Raw genomic sequence first — 22,313 nt, 5'->3', positions numbered from 1 at the left:
CTAAGCCATGCATTCTGCCTATCCAACCAGCTTTATGATCCAGGAATTACAAGGCTACCTAGCATACCTTTGCTACAAGTATTAATTATTTTGAATAGAATAAATTTGAAGAAAGAAAAGACATCTCAAGAATTTTCTGAGGGCTAGTGGTAGCCTGCTGCAGCAAAGCCCACAAAGACTCCAGGGGCGCATTAAAAGCTAACAAATTTATTAGAATATATATTGTCATGGATTACAGTCTACCACCTCAGATGCATAAAGTGGTATAAAGAGGGGAGACAGGTGATCATGTAGGGTTTAATTGGCACAGAACTCAGTAGGACAACCAAGCTGAGGGGAAGAAGCACTTAAAAACACAAGCTAAGGGCAAAACCAAAATGGCACCACCACTTTGCTAAATTATCAATGGGACCCGCCAAAAATGCTGTGTTCACCTAAATGGTGATCACTGCAGTCAAACTGAGAGAAAAGAAGTCCAGGCGAACTTTTAGTTTTACTTTATATTCTCTGCTATAGGCAAATCTCTCCCTTTACCACTTACCTCACTAGGGAGATGGGGGAATAAAACTACATAAGTAATAGAGAAATAGCAAACAAGCAAACTGTGAGGGGGGAAATCAAAGTAAAAATGGGGGTAAGTAAGCACAGTAAAGTAAACAGAAGAGGACAGTTGAAAATAAAAGAAAAAACAGTCCCACCACCCAAAAGTGAAATTACACTAGAGAAACACTAACAAAGCTAAGAATCCTGAGAAACTCAGTTGGACCCAACCTAATCCAGCCTTAGAGGGGATTGGTCTGGGGTATGGGATGGCTCCTTCCCCTGGAGAGGAGGCAGAAGACTGACAGGGCCTCTGCCTAATCTACTCAAGGAGAAGCGCCATTCCACATGTTAGCAATGTTAGCATACTCTGGCAAACTTTGGAGTTTCCTGAGCCCACCAATACCAATACTCTAGCTACTCAGAGACCCAATCTCTGGATCCAGTCCTGTCAGTGCTGAGTCCACAATTATAAGGAGTGACAATGTTCTCCATAAGCTAAAGTAACAAACTAATCAGGGGAATGTGCACTGCACCTTTGCTGCCACAACCATCTGAGCATGGCCAACTTCCTTTCTGGCAGTATTTTACATGCCAATGGGGAAAAAAACACCCTCCCTTGTGCTGCTCTTTGCAAAATGCTTAGCAGAGCTGGACATCTTAAAGGCCTTCTGGTCCCAAATTTTGAGAAAACCATGCCAATTACAAGTCCACTTTCTGCAGATCACTGCACATTTCTTGCCTAGAGCGCTCAATCAAATAAGGAAATAAGGGCTGAGTATTTGACTGGTCCAAAGAAAATTAATTGATTGGTCAAGTTTCAGAACATTTTGTACAACAGAAAAAATCTGACAACAACCAAAATCAGTTATGATAATTTGCAGGTCACTCATATTTAATCGGGACGCGGGTGGCGGTGTGGGTTAAACCACAGAGCCTAGGACTTGCCAATCAGAAGGTCGGCGGTTCGAATCCCCACGACGGGGTGAGCTCCCATTGCTCAGTCCCTGCTCCTGCCAACCTAGCAGTTCGAAAGCACATCAAAGTGCAAGTAGATAAATAGGTACCACTCCGGCGGGAAGATAAACGGCGTTTCCGTGCGCTGCTCTGGTTCGCCAGAAGCGGCTTAGTCATGCTGGCCACATGACCCGGAAGCTGTACGCCGGCTCCCTCGGCCAATAAAGCGAGATGAGCGCCGCAACCCCAGAGTCGGCCACGACTGGACCTAATGGTCAAGGGTCCCTTTACCTTTTACATATTTAATCACAAAAGATAGTCATTTGAAATAATGACATTAAATAATTGTACAATTAAAGTAATTGATAAGTTGTAATATAGCGCTTGCTGATCAGAAGGTCGGCGGTTCGAATCCCTGCAACGGCGTGAGCTCCCGTTGCTCGGTCCCAGCTCCTGCCAACCTAGCAGTTCAAAAGCACCCCAAAAAAGTGCAAGTAGATAAATAGGTACCGCTCCAGCAGGAAGCTAAACAGCGTTTCCATGAGCTGCTCTGATTCGCCAGAAGCGGCTTAGTCATGCTGGCCACAGGACCCAGAAGCTGTACGTCGGCTCCCTCGGCCAGTAAAGCAAGATGAGCGCCGCAACCCCAGAGTCATCTGTGACTGGACCTAATGGTCAGGGGTCCCTTTACCTTTACTAATATGGTTACCTTCCTTTAAAAAAAAAGTTATCCAAGGGGACAAAGGAAGATGGACAAAGCTTATCAGAAACATTACGGGGAAGATATAAGAAATCATGCATTTCATATATGGCAGCAGAGTTGTAAGACCAAGTAAGTCTGTCGATCCAATGTGTCCCAAATAGCCACAGACTTGTTGAATCCCATCAAGGGTCCATCGAGTTCAGCACTATGCTTTGAACAGGTGCCTCCGGGAAGCAAGGTGTCTTATTATCCAGCACCTGTTATTCAAAGTTAAATTGTTTTGCTGAAATGGTCCCATTAAGTCAAGGGTGGGGAAGTTGTGGCCCCTGAGATGTTGCCATATTAAACATCATCCGTAACCATGTGCTGTCAGCCAGGGTTGATTGGAGTTGGGAGTTTTCAGAAAACACTCTACAAATTAATGACACCATCCAGCAAAGAGCAAACTGTCTGTTTTAGAACATCCCATTCTGCATCATAACAACTTTCTGGTTTTCTTGACCCATTTACCATGTGATCTAGACAATGATACAAAGATGTATAGCATTCTTAATAGAAGTGGAGTTACTCTCTGCTAGAGAGGACTGGGTATCATTTCACTCTAGCATGCTCATCTTAGGCCAATGAATTTTGCTAAAATTTGTTTTTCTCCCACAGATTCCTTAAATAAAAATCAATGAATGCAAGGGACAGTACATGTTTGAAAGACAATGTTTCAAAATGTCAAGCAATCCCATTTTCAATCTTTGCTACTAGAATTTGCAGTGAGAGCAATATGAACCACCTTTTCATGGAATTAAAGGCACCACTAACTTGGCAAGAGACCCTTTTCTGACTCTATACACTTACCCTTCCCTTCCTTTCATGACATCTTATTAAGACCAATGCAAGCTCAGCCATTTAGACCCTGGCGGACCAGTCTGGAAGAGGAAGGCTTGTTATAGACCAAGTAACACAGGATGGGGTGACTTCGCCCAATTTAGAAGTCTGCACAATGGACAAGGCACAAACATCTGCACTAATCAGAGCTAGATTTTGAATTGTGCCATTTTAAAAGGGGTGAGGGGGGTCCCATGGTGAAACTACCTTGTAGGATTTCTGCTTTGGAGGGCATTATCTGAAAGCATAGTGATTTTTTTTTTTAAAAAAAATTGTATTATTATTCAAAACCAGAACACGTTTTTTGCCCTTGAAGGCCAAGTCTTTCTGATTAAACTGTGTTTGTTAATTGCATGTAATACAGGCACTCCTGCCCACCTAATTCTGCTTCCAGGAACAGAGATCCAACTGTCAAGATCTATAAGGGCCCATTAAATATTTACCAAACCATCTTTATAATGGGAGAAAAGGTCAAAGTTAATAAAACTGACAGGCAGCTCCTGTCCAACCTGATTTATACATTATTTAAGCACCATATACTGTATTTCACAGAACAGGCTCCTTTTTTCCCCAAGCTGGAAACATTTTCTTAGCTTTTAGGTCTAAAGGAGGAACCAAGATACTACAGCTAATTCAACTAATATGGTCCATAAAATATATGATTTAATCTCTGCAAGATTAGCAGAGATATTTTGGCTTGGCAATGTTTCTAATCATGGACACTTAAGGATTTCCATGAAATCCATTCATGGCACAAGGCGTAATCTCCAATGCTATCATATTTAATAGGCAGAGGTCTATGGTTCAGTTCTGTTTAACCATCATTTGGCATCATGCCAGAATTAACTAGTATATGTTATCAGCTGTCAGACCAGAAGTAGATTGTAGCCTCAATCAAATGCAATGCCAAACCATAGTTTAGTGTTATTTGAATGAACTGCAGTGTGTGTTTCTCCCTCCTCTGCCAGCATGACTAGGAAACAGGAGTTTGGAAGTTTTTGTATCAGTTTTAAGATTAATTGCAGCTTGCTGTGCCATCAAAACACAAACTTGCTTCCCAGCATCACCTTCAGGGTTGGAAAGTCCACAGGCTGCAAAAACTTCAACAAGAATATCCAAGGAGGACTTCCGGTGTGACAAAATGGCAATCAACACAAAAACGATGGTCGTCTGCTGAACAAGGAGCCATTTGCACCACTGCCGTTCCTACTGTAGCTGTATTGGGGATAACGGGCGGAACTGCAGAGGCTGTCAGAGCCGGGTCGGAGCGTGGTGTGGGCCTGGGAGAGCGAAGCATCAGCCTAGTGGGACTGCTGAGTGGGGCCTGGTTGGAGGCTCGGTGCATGCCACAGAGCTTAGCCCCTGTGTTTCCATGCCACTCTGCACACCAGCCGCTGACCATAATATCAATTATCTATATTTGGAGGGCTTGATTAAAGTGGAAGAAAAGAGGGAAATAATCCAATGTTTTCATGAACTAGATTTCTTTTGGCTAGGCAAGTACCTAGATTCTTCTCATTTCCATATTTGGCATCAAAATCCCATGGGACATATTACTATGCCTGAAATAAGGATGGTATTCCATGCTGTGGTAGACATCAAGGGCAGTCATGGACCTGTATGCCGTTGTATCCAAGCAAAGCCACAATACAACCTGAAAACAAACTACCAATGGACATTTTCTTCTGAGAGCCTCCATTGCATTGGGTCATCCTTGTGGACTATGGGTTCTTCTTGCAGACCTGGCTCATAGTGTTGGACTGTGATCAAATAACAGTCATAGGTAAGAACTTCAACTGCAACAAATGCAGGGCCAGGCTGCTTCTGGAGAGACACTTGGAAGACTAACTTGAAGTAGAACATCCACTTTGCTGGATGTTGAAGAAAACATGTTTGCTGGTGTTATTATGGCATCTTCTTACATCTGTACAAGGAATGAAACATTCTCCTGGAGGATTACCCAGATTTCCCTTGGCCAGTTGATGTGAAAGATACAGTGTCAGTGCCAGGTAAGCAGGCGGACCAGCCACCTTTTGCACTCTGAAGTATTTGTTTGTTTGTTTGTACCCCACCCATCTGTACTTTGTTAGGCACAGATAATCAAAAGTGCTTTAGGCCAATTCATTTGGCCTAGTTACCTTCATGTTACCTATGTCCCAGACCTCTGAGACTATTCCTGTAACTATGCTAATTGGAACTACTGCAACTGTTTAATTCCACTTGTTTCCAGCATATCACTCCAAGCCCCTATACAGTGCAACAAGTGATAAAAGTGTTCCTCTTCCATGCCCTATTTCTACAGCTAGTCAATGGCAAGGTGATGTGTTGAGACCCTGTCAGCTCTTGACCACTGTAATGGAGCTTGGGTTAGCAGCCTGGTATTCTCAAAAGAGACAGGGGGTAAAAAAGCCAACATTGGTTTGTATTGGAAAATTAATAAAAAAATTTTTTTTTTTAAAAAAAAGCCAACATTGGGTGAAACCAACTGCAGTTTCTTTGCTACTCTGTAAGCCAGATCATGTTCAACAAACCATGGTTAAAACAAACTACAGTCATATCTCGGGTTGAATGTGCTTCGGGTTGAGCATGTTCGAGTTGCGCTCCGCGGCAACCCAGAAGTAACGGAGCGTGTTACTTCCGGGTTGTGCCGCTTGCGCATGCGCAGACGCTCAAAATGACATCACGTGCATGTGCAGAAGCGGCGAAAAGCGACGCGCACGTATGCAGACGTGCCATCGCTAGTTACGTTTGCTTCTAGATGCGAATGGGGCTCCAGAACAGATCCTGTTCGTATCTAGAGGTACCACTGTATGTCTTGGTGTTATGTTTGATTGCTGATGTTAAGTATAAGAAGCAGGCTTTCATTAGTTGCCCTGTAACATCTATATGTAAAAAAGCTGTGCTGTGCACATGAATGGCTTTATCATCTGTGCTGTTTTGAATATCAGCTTTATCAGAACAGGAAAAAGGATGCAACTTTCCTTCCTGGGAAGTTTAAGTGTTCCATAATCACCTTCTACCAATCTATTTTCTGTTATAACTCAATTCACACAAATAGTAAGCCCTGTTTGGACGGTATTCCAATCATTCTTGACTCAGCCCTGGATTCTTAACTACTGAAACTGCTTTTGGCTCCCTGCCTGCAGTGCAGGCCAACAACTCTCCCATGTACATTTCAGTGCATCTTCTCTCTCTCTCCCCTTTCATCTCCAAGAAATAGTCAAGTCAATTATCTATTATACCATCTTCTCTCAAAGAGACTGATAAGACAGGAGCCAAGACTGAAGCTCTTACATGGAGCAATTTAAGGGTTGTCTTTAAACATATTCTTCCAATAAAAACCAACCACACGTCCTTCCATCTTTCTATAGTGCCAATGTCAGACATTGCTATTATCTCCCTCAAACTGCTGTCAACAATGGATTCCATCTTGCTTGCAAAATGCTAAGCAGCAAAACACTCTCAGATTAAAATGTGTCTTATACTTTCTATCCCTGAATGCTGTCATTCTAAATCAGCTGCAGCAACCTGGATTCCCTAAGATCTGGTTACCTTATTAAAGCAGCCTCCAGAAAAACATTCTGTCTTGAGGAATTCCAAGCGCCTGCTAAACCTTCTATTGGTACCATAGCACCACAAAGTGGTTTTTAAAGAAAAGCATTTAGAATAATCTCACATGATAAACAATGTTTTAACTGTTAGTATGTATTTATTATTCTAAATATATCTATCCCTTATCCACTGGTACATTGCTGGGTTTTAAAATATGTCACACAGCTGAGATCTACACAGATGAAGGCATTTCTCAATGCTCTACAGGAGTCTTCTCACTAAGGCAGGAAATCAGCTGCCCAGACACCTTTGCTAAAAACAAACAAGGAAGGAAGCAGTATGCTGTAAGGTGCCTGGAAGCAAAGACCACAGGGAAGATAAAAATCTTGCATGAGGCAAACACACCATACACACAAAATATACTGCAACCTCACTGAAACATCCGTTCTCCCAAAAACATACAATCTTGAAAGAAGGGATTTGGGGAAGTTTAGGTGAGGGAGGATTCATAGACTGGGAGAAGTCGAAGATACTCATTCTATTCTCCAGCAAGAAAGCAGATCAGAGATACCCAGGGAATCAGATTAGGAAGGCCCAGGGCACCAATTGGTATTTCACTAGTAAAGTCCTTCCTTCACACTTTGAGGAATACTTATGAGCATATCAGACAGCTCTATGAGCCTGTCACGATTCTGCAGCAGAGTAGGAAAAGTGCAGAATTCAGCGCATGAGAAACCCATTTTTCTTTTTAAAAAGCAAGCATGTTTTAGGTTGGTTTTTTATTACATGTAGCTCAACCCAACACATAGCTATTCTGCTTTTCAGACAAAATGTTGTTCCTCAGAGCCGCCCACATCAATCAAAAATTCAAGGGAGTGCTGATGACAGACATTGTACATAAATGAAAATGAGCCACAGGTCCTCTCTTTTGGCTCACAAACCAGGTAGGGGAAAAGGAGACAAGGAAAGGGAACGGAAGGGAGGAGGAGAGGAGAGGGATAAGCTTGACAATACCAGTACAAAAGTGGTGAGTTATAAACAGGCAATGACAGCCATTTGGGACCTGGCTGATCTTGCTTTGTTAGAAACAGTTGAAGAATTGAATGACCCTGCTCTTTTATTCTTCCTGGCATCCACTGCCTTGCCTCCCCCTTGCTTGATTTTAGCCTCTAACCCCTTTGGGTCAGAGATCATGCACATTGATAGTAATAATAATGATACTTTCTTCCTTAAGAATTATCCATTAAAACTACCTAAAAACAAACAACACCTTCATTTAGCAGAAATACGACATCAGAACTCCTTTGGAAATTGCTCCAGATCTAGGTCACAGGACTGTAGTTTGTCTACTGTGGCAGTTTTAATAAAGTTTTGTGCTTGTTTTTTAAAAAAAAAAAATCCCATGAAGATCATGTGAGGTCAAATTGACATTCTGCTTGCATAATTCATACACTGGAAAAAGTTTAAGCATGCTGATGAATGGTAACACCTGCCTGGAGAAGAACAGGATGTACAGTAAATTCTTCTAAGGGCACACTCTTGGTTTGTTACGTGGTGCAGAAATTGCTATTGTTAAGAATGTACAACAGGGAAGCTGGCAAACTTTAAGCAGCAGATCAGTAAACTAAAACCATAGCTGATTATTCACCAGGATTACAAGTTCCGGATGCATTTGTTCACTCTCAAGGTTACCTTGGTTCTAACAAGTTTTCCTATATTAGGGATATTTATATATTCCTGTCTACCTTTCCTTCAAGGAGCTCAGGGTATTGTACATGCTTCCCCACTTACTATTTTATTACCACAACAATCTTGTTAGGGCAGGTTAGGCTGAGATACAGTAACTGGCCCAAGGTCACCTAATGAATACTAACAAACTACAGTGGTACCTCGGGTTACAAACTTAATTTGTCTGGAGGCCCGTTCTTAACCTAAAACTGTTCTTAACCTGAGGCACCACTTTAGCTAATGGGGCCTCCCGCTGCCGCTGTGCCGCAATTTCTGCTTTCATCTCGAAGCAAAGTTCTTAACCTGAGGTACTATTTCTGGGTTAGCAGAGTCTGTAACCTGAAGTATCTGTAACCCGAGGTACCACTCTATAGATTGCATCTAGTGTTAGCCATACTCAAGCAATCCCATTTAAAATATATGATTTTTTTAATATAGATATATGATATGAGTAACTGAGATCCATTAATTTCAGTGGGTCTACTTGGAGTATAATTTAGTTGGATGCAACCCTATATAGGAAACAGGACATGTTAAAATGCCCCTCTGCACACAGACACAAGCACAATTACAACAAAATGAACAAAGAACTGCCCATTTAGAACTACACCCTTAAATTACCAATTGAGGGTCATAGCGCCGCAGAATGCAGAAAAAAATTGGAGCATTGAAATGATGACTTTAAATCAGCAATATGCATAAAGATGTCTAATATGATTAGAGTCAAAGCAAACACACCATGATCTGTCAACTTTCATCCTTGTTAACATGCAGGCCATTACAAGAAAATAAACTGAGCCTAGCATAGGCACATAACATACTGCTTATAATAAATGGTATCAGTATACACATTGCATGATTGATCTGTAATCTCTCTTTACAGCCAGAAAAAGCAATCCATTACTCCATCTTAGCTAGTCAACAACATTGTAGAACCACAAATTCAGCAGTCAAACCTATGAGCACCATTACAAAATGCTTTCTTCATCTGTATCCCTTTGTCCTCCATGCTCTGGGGTGGTTGTTGCTTGCCATTCTTATATTATTTTTTTTGCAGTTACTGCTGCTACTAGGCTTTATCTGCAGGTTTTACACTAATTTTGTTTTATGCAGTTTTTAAGAATGTGGTCTGCTCTTTTTTTATTCATTTTGTATTGGAATCTGCTCGTTTTAATGGTATTTTATATTGCTTATTCTCTTTGGAATTTTGCTTCTAAAATTGAAAGGTGGGGTACAAATCTTCTAAATAAACTTAAAAAGCAAAACAATGAACAGAGAGATCAACTTTTATAAGATTATCACTTCTTCAAACATGACCACAAGAGAGCTACCAGATGTGAAGCCATGAGCAAAATTCTGTGTTGTTAGATTTTAAAACAAATGCTGCAGCAGCCAAGGTAATTAGGCTTTTCCAGCTTTCTAAATGTGCATATGCACAGTTTGCAAATATGTAGCCAAATATTACTTGCAGCAATTGTTACTAGCCTACCTAGCTATGATTTATCCCTGTTGCATCATCTATAGCCCACATAAACCACTCTCAAAGGTGTGTCTTTGGAGAGCCCTTTGGTAAAAACTGCATCAGGCCAATAGGCCATCTAATCCAGCATCCTGTCCTCACACTGGCCAGCCAGATGCCTGTGGGAAAACAGCAAGCACAACAGAATTCTCCCCTCCTGTGGTTTCCAGAAACTGATACAGTGGTACCTCGGGTTACATACGCTTCAGGTTACATACGTTTCAGGTTACAGACTCTGCTAACCCAGAAATATTACCTCAGGTTAAGAACTTTGCTTCAGGATGAGAACAGAAATTGTGCTCCGGCAGCACAGCGGGGGCAGGAGGCCCCATTAGCTAAAGTGGTGCTTCAGGTTAAGAACAGTTTCAGGTTAAGAACGGACCTCCAGAACGAATTAAGTTCTTAACCCAAGGTACCACTATATTCAGAAGCATTACTGCCCCCAGTGGTGGAGGCAGAGCACAGCCATTATTGATAGTCCTCTCCTCCACAAATTTGATTAATCCACTTTTAGTGGCTATCACTGCCTCCTGAGGCAGCAAGTTCCACAGTTTAACTACGTGCTATGTGGATTGGGGGGCAGGCGGTATTTTAGGGCAGACTCCAGTCTTAGAGACCACTAGGTCAGGCCTGCTGGCCTGCAGTATCATTGCAGAAGTTCAACAGTGATATGCAAGATTTCCTTGGGGCAACTTGTCCATCTTTGCTGATCTTCACAATGAGCAATACTGTTCAATAGTAGACCACACACTTTGTATGTAAAAGGTCCCATTTTCAACCCTGGCACTTTCCACTTTAACAAGAAGCAGGTGGCAGAGGATGTCAAAGACCTTAGCCTGGCTGGGTTCTTGACAGAGCTGCTGCAGTCAGACCAATGGTTTTATGCACAGTCTTTGCCATGTTCTAACCCTGATAATTTGCAACACACCATTGAAAATGACTAGTCTGACAGTTATAAAAAGAGTGGTGACCTAAAAAGAGGCCTTTTCTGCTGTTCCCCCTGTACTGTTGAATGTTCTTCCCTTTGCCGCTTGTAAAGCAACAGCCATCAGTTGCTTCAGATGTCTTGCAAAGACTTGTCTTTTTGTTGAAGCATTCATGCTCTATTTTAGGTGACTGAGTTCTCTAATTCTTCTTTTATATGTTTTTATATTGCTGTTTTGTTGATGTAAGTCTGCATTTCAATTATTTTTATTTTTAAAAATGCACACTGCTTAAGAGATATGATAAACATTAAGCAGTTTATAAATATTTTTCAATAAATAAAAGTAACTAAAGATTTCTCTAAAACACCCCTCTCCAGTTGTATTTGTATTTATCCCCAAGAAAACCAGGTGAGTCACTGTTTACAATCCTGGTCTACAGAAATGGTATTTCAGGATTGGGCAAAAACTGTGTTCCGAAAACTCTGGGAAGAAATTTAGTCCCTGCCCGCAGCTCTAATGAGCAAAGGCATGCACTGGAAGAGTCATCTCTCAGGTGAGAGCACACATCAGAGAGCCACACTCACTGTGCAGCAGCAAACTTTCTGTCATTTACTAGGTGAGAAGAGGGTGATGCTAGGAGTGGGTGTGGCCAACAGAGTGTAGGATGCTGCTTGCACTGCACTACTCAAATGTCAACATAGAGCTAACAAGGCCAGCAGTACAACATGGCCTTTATAGTGTAACATCTAACAAACTATATATTCCCTGGGAAATGAAAGAAAGGCTATTATGATAACTTTTTAAAATCTTCAATATAAAGTATTCTAGTAACATTCCCACAAGACACAAAAAAGGGGTTAGGGCTTCAGTTCCATAATACTACTGCAGAAGAGATATGCCCAGGCACTAAGGTAATCTTCAGAGGTTTTCCTCCAGATGTCTATGCAGGGTAAGAACTAGTGTGTTGTAGTGATTAAGAGTGTGGGACTAGGTTCAAGACCCAGATTCAAAGGACTACTTGGCCAGAAAGTTTAACATGTACCTTTGAGCCAGTTACTATTTTTCAGCCTAACCAGCCTCACAGCACTACTGCAAGAACAAAAGGGGGATATATGCTGCTTTGAACTACATATGAAGTTCTGAAACTGTTTTAACTGCTGCCTTAATAATGGTTCTGATCATATATTTTTAACACAGCGATTTTATTATTATTCTATTAGAATTACATTGGCTCCTAGTACATTTCTGAATACAATTTAAAGTGTTGGTGCTGACATTTAAAGCCCTAGCTTTGGCCCTGTATACCTGCAAAAGTGTCTCCACCTCCAACGCTCAGCCTGGACACTGAGATCTAGCTTTGAGAGCCTTCTGGTGCTTCTCTCATTGCAAGAGGTGAGGTTACAGGGAACCAGGCAGAGGACCTTTTCAGTAGTGGTGCCAACCCTGTGGAATGCCGTCCCAGCAGATGTCAAACAGATAAACAGCAATGTGATTTTTAAAAGACATCTGAAGGCAGCCCTGTTCAAGGAAGTTTTTAGTCTGTGATGTTGTATTGTGTTTCTTCTATTTTTTGTTGGGAGCCACCCAGAGTGGCTGGGGCAACCCAGTCAGATGGGCATCTTATTATTATTATTATTATTATTATTAGATCTGGAAACATGGTTAAAGGTACAAATTTAAATCACCTGCGAATTTGAGCTTTCTGCTTTTAAAGCAACTTCCTAGTGTTTCTGACAAAAGAAAAATAATACCAGATACATGGAGCACCAGGTAGAAAGAAAGACATCAAGGTTCAGTATTTTCAATAAATACAAGAAGCAAAAAGGCAAAAGGTCATTTAAGTAGTTGGATCTTTTTGTTTTTAAACCACTTTGTGGTATAAATACAACTTTGACCCAGTTATGAGGCAATGCTACTAACTGGATACATGATATGAAAATATCCTTTTTAGTCTACAGTGGACGCTTGGGTTGCGAACATGATCCGTGTGGGATGCACGTTCGCAACCCGCAGCATTCGCAACCTGCAGTGGCGCGTCTGCGCATGCGCATGTTGCGATTCAGCACTTCTGTGCATGTGCAAAGCGTGATTTAGTGCTACTGCGCATGTCGACCGCTGAAACCCGGAAGTAACCCATTCTGGTACTTCCGGATTTCAGCGGTCTGTAACCAGAAAAAACACAACCTGAAGTGTCTGTAACCTGAGGTATGACTGTATATATAAAGCAATCTCCTTAACACATTTTTATCAATTTTAAAGGTTTTAGGTACTTTTCATCTCAATGGCACATAATGGGTTATGTCACACTTTTAATGCTCCAACAACATCTAGTAACCAGCATAATGTGTGATTCCTTTATGTGAACTGCCCTGAGACCTTCGGGTTCAGGGCGGTATAGAAAATAAATAAATAAATAAATCTTATGAAAGTGTCAAATTTGGCAGGCAAGAATCTGACACAATCTTGTAAAAAATCCTAACAAAAAAGCCTCTCCACAGTAAATTACCTCCAAAAATTTAACTGGCTTGCCCTCTTACTCATTACATGGGGTTGGCAGCAGAAGACAAGACTCTTAATAAGAAGCAAGTGTGTAAGATGAGCTCTTGGAGGGTGCAACAGTTTGGAGTTCACACTTAAGGACATATAGTTCCATGTCGCCTATGGCAACCAGCTAAGTGGTTTAAAATTGTCCATACGTTCCTCAAAGAGTTAAACTATGAATGCCTTTTTTAATGCAAACAAAATCCATCAGATTTGATTGATAAAAGTACAGTTTTTTAACTAAGGCTGAAAAAGTGTAGATTGGCAACATTTCCCCCCACTATAATTTGCTTCCTTTGCTTTTTTTCACTGTAGTGCACATAAATCAAAGTAGTGTTAAAGAGGCCCATATATCACAAACTGGCATTTCAAAACTATTTACAGACTCCATAATATTCTCAACATGAAACAAAAACGTGGCTGGGAAAGATGAGTAAATGAAAAAGGCAACTCAAACATCCAAATGAGGTTAATTAAGTTTGGAAACAGCTCTTCACCAAATGTATGAAGATGTTTAATAAGAATGATTCTAGCAGTTGTGGTTCCAAACACACAATACAGTCTACTTTCAGGACAAAAACAACCACTTGCCTGCTGAAACCGTATTTTACCTTCATTTTTAAACAACTGACTATTAGTTCAAAATGATACTTTTGGAAAGAGTATGAATAATATCATCACTGTGGAAGGAATTCAAGGCTCAACTGCTTTGCTGTAATAGGTCCGAGTACTAAAAAGTTTAAACTGATGTGCTATTTATTCTGACATGCTTTTCCTAATAGCAATTAACTTGAATCCTCTCCCCCTAGGGAAGAAATGACAGAGACTTCAGTTTCCCATCCTCTGAAGTTATTTGGACACAGAGAAAGATCCAAAAGCATCAATATGATTTGCAACCAACTCCAGAAAAGTACAGTACACTGGTGCCTCGCAAGATGAAATTATGTTGCGGTTTTTTCGTCTTGCGAAGCACGGCTATTAGCGGCTTAGTGGCTATTAGCGGCTTAGCGGCTATTAGCGGCTTAGCGGCTTAGCGGCTTTAAGAAAAAGGAAACAAACTCGCAAGAACTCGCAAGACGTTTCGTCTTGTGAAGCAAGCCCATAGGGAAATTCGTCTTGCGGAACGACTCAAAAAACGGAAAACTCTTTCGTCTTGCGCGTTTTTCGTCTTGCAAGGCATTCGTCTTGCGAGGTACCACTGTAGTCTAAACTAAAATGTCTCGAATCACATACTTTACTTGATCCAGCACAGACATCCCTTTACCACAGATTTAGGGAGAAATAGTAACATTTCCAAGGATTCTTACAAGCCTTCCCAGAAATACTGGTATGTCTGCAACCTCCCGTGGGGAAAGGAATAAGGGAACACCAAGGATGGATAAAGAAACCATAACTCAACACGCTATTGCTCCACTGGATTGAGACAAGGATAATCCATACAAACTACTCACTAGAAAAAGTAAGGCACATGCGGTGAAGAAGAAATAAAGACAATTCTGAGGCCTAGAACACATATGGCAACATCTTATCTTTTATGGCACCAGGAGCTGCAGAACTTAATCTGAAGGAAGAATCTACTCCAGTTTTGCCTATTGGCCATGCAGTGTAAATGTATGCATCTTCATGGAGAAAGGGAAATGTACCACACACAAGCAGTCAAAGTGGTACAGGGCCCAAAATGCTCTGTTAAGTCACAGGTCCACTCTACTTGCTGTGGATCATAGGAAAGGCCTCCACATAATTCAAACAAAACTGGTGGGAGAGGCCGGGCTCAAGCTCTTACAAAGAGAACCACTTGGAATGCACTAGATCTACAACAAATTTATCATGGAAATTCCATATAATTTCTTTGGAAGAAATATATGGGGGGGGGCACAACTATTAACAAAGGTTTTCTTATTCCGGTATTTTATAACTATGATTTTATAACCAAGAGAGCATACATGCCCAAATTTCTCCTGTTCCCTTTAACCTGCAGGGAAGTTGGATGATAGCAGTACTAGTGATGTGAATTTTGCTGTTCCAAATTTTCCAGAAAACCTTCCTCTAAAAACTACTAATCTGCATAGGGTAATTTGCATAAGAAAAACTTAAGTTGCCCTAGAAAGTGATCTAAATTGGAATGTTTACTGTACTTATCTTTAGCAAGCAAATCTTTCTAAGGTACCCCATGTTAATTTTTAACCTGAAAAATTTGACCTGAAAAATTTGAGTTGCAAAACTGAAGTACAGTTAATGTGGTTTACATCTTATATTATGTAGACATTTTTATTGAAATACTTGTAAAACTTTAAAGATAATTTGTATTGTTCAAATTTTAAAGGAGGAAAGCGAAGGTACTGAAACTATGGGCACACTAATAAATTTTAGTTACTATGCATGAAACTTTGTGTTATATGCTGACTCACATACTTGTTGAGGATTTATCCAATGGAAGTTTCTTCTGGTCCCCAATATGGATTTTGGATTTTCTTCTCATAGGCTAACACAGCTGTAGCAGAATTGGGGAACCTGGTTCAGATACTGCTGGGCTGCAACTCTCATCACCAAATATCCTGCTGACTGGGATACTGCTGACTGGGGTACTGGAGTCCAAGAACATCTGAAAGACCACAGCTGCCTCATACCTCTTTTAAAAGTGTCACATTTGACCACAATTTAAAAGCTGTTTTTAACCAGAGAAGTCTAGAACCTTCTGCTGGACTTAAGCAGGGTGGGGCGGGGGTAAACTCACATGACGGAACTTTGGCATGCTGAAGAGCAAAATGGGTTACCATCTTACAGTTGAGTAAGCAGACATAAAAGCCTATATACACATAAATAATGATATTTTTCTTGTTCAGACTTTGTTTCCAAAGTGAGCGTTTAAAAAGAAATGCATGCATTAAACAAACCCTACAGCATTAAAGATGGAAAGAAAAGGAGGAGGGGAATAGCACCCATATGAATAAGGGGACCAAAGAAATGGTGTTGGGGGGTGAGGGCATTCTTTTTTCACCTGTACCTGTTGTCAGATTGCGACAACCGAATTTTATTTCTAGTTTTGCTGCAATAATTAAAATGTTTTTACAATAGCAGATGCCTTCCCTCCCACACGTCAATTAATTTGCAAATGCACTCAGGTTATAGAAATAATGAAGTGCTGAATGCATTGCTACTGCCAAGCTCTGCTATCAGGAGGTGGAGGCTGTAGGCGAAGTGCTAAAATCCACACCAAAGGAAAGTTCTGCCACACACAACCTGGTCAACAGCTAACAACACACACCAATTACTTCATTTACCCTCTTCACCCACAACCAAGCAAAGCCTTCTTGCACAGAAGGTATTTGCCTAAATGTTCGCTGCAAAGTTATCCTGGAACATGTGGCTGTGTGTTGTCTGGCCACAGCAGGGAATATATTTCATAATCAAAGGGTGCTATCCAACTAAATCCACTAGCACAAGAATTTCAGATTGTACAGCAGAACTTCTCCCTCTCCGCAGGCACACACATACCCCCATCTGTTCTGGAAGGTTGCAAGATTACTAACACTATGATAGTGGTACTTGATTTGGCCAAGAATGCTGGTGACTGTCTAAAAGGTGTGTGGTCAGTACTAAAAGCTAACCCTAATACTACACCAAAATGCATAATTCTATGTTTGCATCAATACAGCATGCACACAGAGAGATAGCGAGAGAGAGGATGTCTTGTATGAAGAGGAGACTCTGGGGTCCTCCAAGTGGGTGAATTCAACGCCAAAGGAAGATTTTAGTCCCCTTAAGAAGTGGGCCCACTTTGAGAAGAAGGTGACTCTCTTCTCCAGGATACTGAACTTTCCCCCTTTTCTTTCCAAACCGGTACTCAGCTCAAGTCTATTTGGGAGCTGGTGTACAAGAATCATCTTCCCTTATGTAGGCTAAGCACAGTGGCACTCCAATATCTCTGCAGGTATCCTATAAACTTCGAAAGTGCCATTTTCACCCCATAAGCCCTAAACAATTGCTTGGATCCTTTCATGCTGGAAATTATTGATTCCTTTCTCTTGCCCTCACACATCAACTCCTTGAAACTGTTTCTACCTGGGGGGAACCCAGGAAGCAGGAGGTGGCACTGTGGCTCCTCTGTTCATTGGCAGTATTGTATATATTGGAGGTACACACACTGTGGAGTATGAATATCAAAAGTCCCATGTGATGAAGGCATATATTATTACTATTTATTTATAATATAGCACTATTTGAAGAGATTGATTGAATTTAGGCTTTAAAAAGTGGAAAGTCAACATTCTGCATCTACTTAATGCACAGTTGATTAAGTATTATTTTACACATTTTTGAAAAAAATACATTTAATTCTAATACTTAGCAGTGAAGTACTTGCATTCTCTCTCTCTTGCACACACTGTCTTTCTTGCAAACATGTAAGATTCCACCCCCACCCCAATTTTGAAGGGCAGGGCACTCTACTATATCCCCTGCAGGGCAAATACAGAATAGTCAGCATCATGATCACAGGTGTTTCTAGCTTACAGAGCACAAAGTCAGCTGGCAACCACAGTGGAAGCCTGAGCCAGCAATTTAGCAGAAGGAGCTCTACAAAGGAACATCCATCTGACTGCTGACTTGGAAGCCTAGACCAGCATCCCAAAACATTTCAGGAATACCTCAGAGGTGATCCCAGGTTAGGGGTTCTGGTCCATCACATAGCATTAAAGTCGCCTGCATCAAGGAACCCATTCTAGCCACTTCTACTGGGTCTCACTACTGACACACATGACTTGAGAATACAGGTGGAACACAGCCAACTCTGCCTTCCCATATGTCCACTGCAGACAAAGAGGTCTTTGGGGGAATTGCTCACCATTGCTAATTTCACCAAGGAGCTCCTGATAAACTTCCAAGGAACTCCAAAATTCCCCAGAACAACTTGAAGAGAAAGAGGGTTATGTTTACAACACTGATGGCATATATACAAGGCCATGGTTGGTTAAAGAACTAGATATGCAATAGCTTTTCAGTTATTGTAGAGAAACTATACATGTGATGCTACAAACAAGGGCACTGGCAAGATTTACAGCCTGGAGTGGGGGAATACATTTTGTTAATACATTTGTGTCTTGCCTTTCCTCAAAGGAGCTCAAGGCAGTGTACACAGCCCTTCACCACCACTACTTTAACCTTACAAGAACCGTGTGTGGTAGGTTTTCGTTCATGTTGTTGTCCACAGAAGTGGTCCTACAGTGGTTTATAATGAGGATTTCTCTCTCTCTCTCTCTCTCTCTCTCTCTCTCTCACACACACACACACACACAATTCAAACAAAAAATCAACAGCAGTATAACACACATTGTATTATATGGCACGAAATGCAAAATCTGGACAGCATCCATGCAACTTGTGAAAAAAGATGCTGAAAAAATAGAGATTTTACAAGTCAACATTTGGATTCCTCTTTATGTTTGGAAATGGTCCTATTTCCTGCGCCACTTATAAACAAGGATGTGTAGCTTTCTCTTCCACAGAATCAGAGCACGTAGCTGCAACTTAGATATGCAGAAAACTGGTCTAGATTGAGCAAATGACTATGGAATTTGGGTTGTTTCAGAAAAAACTAGTTTGACTGATAGAAGACAACCAGAGCTGTCTGAAACTATTTCAGAGCAAAATGTTTCACACAAGAACTAAGCACATTGGGATGAAATACCACTACATGTGTGATATGATACAAGATGGACTTGCTGAATTGGTGTTTTGCCAAACCAAAGAGATGACTGCTGACATTCTCACCAAGTCCCTACTAAGAGGCAGTTTTGATAATCTTCAAGTCAAGACGGGACTCTGGGTGGTTTAATAAATTGTACATTTAATTATTATATTTGCCTGAGAAGTGGTTTATGGAAAATTGCAGCCAAACATAACCATGCATGAGTGCTAGTTAGTGCATGAAGGGATTAAGAAAACAGAGCTGCATTCCTAGACATGGGTAGCTCACACCGCTCTTATTTGTGAGGAAGTGAAATTACTTCTATTTACTTTACTTACTCTCTCTGAGTCTTATTTGTAAGGAAGTGAAATTACTTCTATTTCCTTTACTCATTCTCTCTGAGTCAGAAGGCCCTATCCCATGTCCCCATATATTTAACATACAACTTCTTCATAAGCCCATTTTATCCTCAAAACCAGTCTCCTAATGTAGGTTAGGCTGAGAGATTGGTTCAAGGTTACCCAGTGAGATTTATGGCTGAGTAAGGATTTGAAACAGTGTCATTATAGCCCTAGTCCAGCACTCTAAGCAGTATACCATATTGGCTCCCACAGCGATACTGATTATCTGAATATACTCATTGCCTTCATAATGCCTAACCCATACTGAGGTGCCACTTCACGCAGTAAGTTCACACAGTGCCCAGAGCGATCATCAACCTCACTGACCGTCTGAACAGAATGGAGGAAAGCTGAAAGTGTCACTACCTGAATTTTCTTTCTATGGATACTCCTGGCCCAAAATCTAATTTAGTTTAGATTCCCCCCCACTTTAATAAGTAGGCTGTAATTATGCATCCAAAATCCCAAAATGCCTGAGATTACCATTAATCACTTTCAACACTGTTTTTATTCAAGTGCTTGATATTTTATTTGGTGTTATCATTTTTCTTCTGCTTAACCTCCCCCCAAAAATATTGGCTTACTGTTCATAGTCTGTCCGGAGTAAGATAAATCATGAAGCTAAGTTTGGACATAACACTAAACCAAAACATGGATTAGCTTTGAGTAGTGTGGCAGCAGGAAGAACTGGGAGGAGTAAATTGGCTGTGATTTTCATTCCATGCACTCATCCACACGGGCTTGTTCATTTATGGTTTGGCAATGTGCAGCAGACTGGGCATGTGTGTGACAGAGTAAGTGGGAGATCATTATTGTTTACACACTTCTCAGTCAGGTAACCAAACTGAAAACAAACTGAAATGCCTAGCACTTTAAAATAGTCTTACTCTTTTAAATAGTCTATATACAAGTAATATAGGCAAAACTATTTTCAGATGTCAAAATGTTCTATCTGCATATGAGCTGTTAAATTTTTATGCCCTATTCAGTTTCCATTTGAGATTTTTATACAACTGAACCTTCTTATCTTCTGTACTAAATTGCAAGGACACACGCTCAGCTTGGCCAGTTATATTAATAATAAAATACTACCAATCTCAGAAGCAGCAATGTAACATTAACACAGGCAGGCTTACATGAATGGAAATGGAAACGGAAACGTGTATATTACCAAAGCGATAAATCTCCATTTTTTGCCTGTAGGCATGCAACCTTGTCACCCCCCTACTAGCAATAAAAAAACCCAAAATATATATTTAAAAACATAACACCATCTTTTCTGATAAATGATCCCAAGAGTTTGCCATTTATTTGATTCAAGAGGACGCTTGAGGGGACAGGAAAAAAGAATGAAGGCTTACAAAAAGAAGCACATTCAGGTTTATAGAAAATGTACACCTATCAATAAAAAAAACCCTTTGTGCTAAAGCAATTGCCACCATACAATTGTTTTCATGGTATCTTTAGAAAAATATGATAGTTTGCAATGCAACAGAGAGTTGGTTACCTGCAACTGCTGCTTTTCAAGTGAGTGTGTGCAGCCCCATGTAAGGAAACGACCACAGCTGGATAGACTCTGAATGCCAGTCCTACTGCTCTACTGACAGAGAAGAATCTGTCATATGGGGTGGAGGCAAAGGAGTCAATATCCTCCTGTGTGTTTCTATCTCACAGACCCACCAAAGAATGTGACAACAGGAGACCAGGGCTCTTGGAGAATCTCCTACTGAAGAGCAGAATAGCAGACTGTGCAACAAAACACCCCCCAGAAACCCATTTACAGCAGGGGTAGCAACAGTAATAATTATTTTATTATTTATACCCCACCCGTCTGGCTGGGTTTCCCCAGACACTCTAGGCGGCTTACAGCATATGTAAAACTTGTTGTTGTTGTTGTTTAGTCATTTAGTCGTGTCCGACTCTTCGTGACCCTATGGACCAGAGCACGCCAGGCACTCCTGTCTTCCACTGCCTCCTGCAGTTTGGTCAAACTCATGTTTGTAGCTTCGAGAACATTGTCCAGCCATCTTGTCCTCTGTCATCCCCTTCTCCTTGTGCCCTCCATCTTTCCCAACATCAGGGTCTTTTCCAGGGAGCCTTCTCTTCTCATGAGGTGGCCAAAGTATTATATATAAAACATAGTAAAATATTAAACCTTAAAAACTTCCTGATACAGGGAAGTATTCCATTCACCAAGGTGTTTTCTGTGTTTCCCCACCCCCAGGATCACAAAGATGGTCCCACCCTCTCTCTATGTATATAGAGAACACGAACACACACATATATATATGCACATTAACAATGGACAGCAACTTTGGGTTCCCCACTCGGAGGTCATTATAAAATAAGTCTTTTGTGACCCCAGACCCCCCCCCCCCCATTTCAAAATAAACATTTAACAGGGCTGTATCCAACATTTTCTGTCTGCTGGTACAAAAACTCTTGTGCTAGATAGAGGACAGGTGACATTTAATGTTGTACAACAGATGACAACAGTTTCACTAGCAGAAACTCACTGAAAAGATTACTTGAACTCTATTTCAGGATTCACACATCACTTCAGCTCTAAGACTGATAACAGTCCCACTGCTTTTGCATATATGTCTTCAAATTAGGTAAAGGGTAAAGGACCCTTGGATGGTTAAGTCCAGTCAAACTTGACAATGAAGTGCGGCACTCATCTCACTTTAAGCCAAGGGAGCCAGTGTTTGTCCACAGACAGCTTTCCGAGTCATGTGGCCAGCATGACCAAATCGCTTCTGGCACAACAGGACACCGTGACAAGTGCCAGAGCACACAGAAACACTGTTTACCTTCCTGCCACAGCAGTACCTATTTATCTACTCGCGCTGATATGCTTTTGAACTGCTAGGTTGGCAGG

At 41.1% G+C, this 22,313-nt stretch overlaps 1 protein-coding gene across 3 annotated transcripts in view; it reads right to left on the bottom strand.

The window, feature by feature from the left end:
• MED27 (mediator complex subunit 27) overlaps window positions 1–22,313 on the bottom strand; it is a 165,398-nt gene that overhangs the window by 101,637 nt on the left and 41,448 nt on the right. The window lies entirely within an intron of this gene.

Source organism: Podarcis erhardii, assembly GCF_964252035.2.
Source record: "Podarcis erhardii genome assembly, chromosome: Z".
In the NCBI taxonomy this organism is placed as follows: domain Eukaryota; kingdom Metazoa; phylum Chordata; class Lepidosauria; order Squamata; family Lacertidae; genus Podarcis; species Podarcis erhardii.
This window is presented reverse-complemented; position numbering and strand designations above follow the sequence as displayed.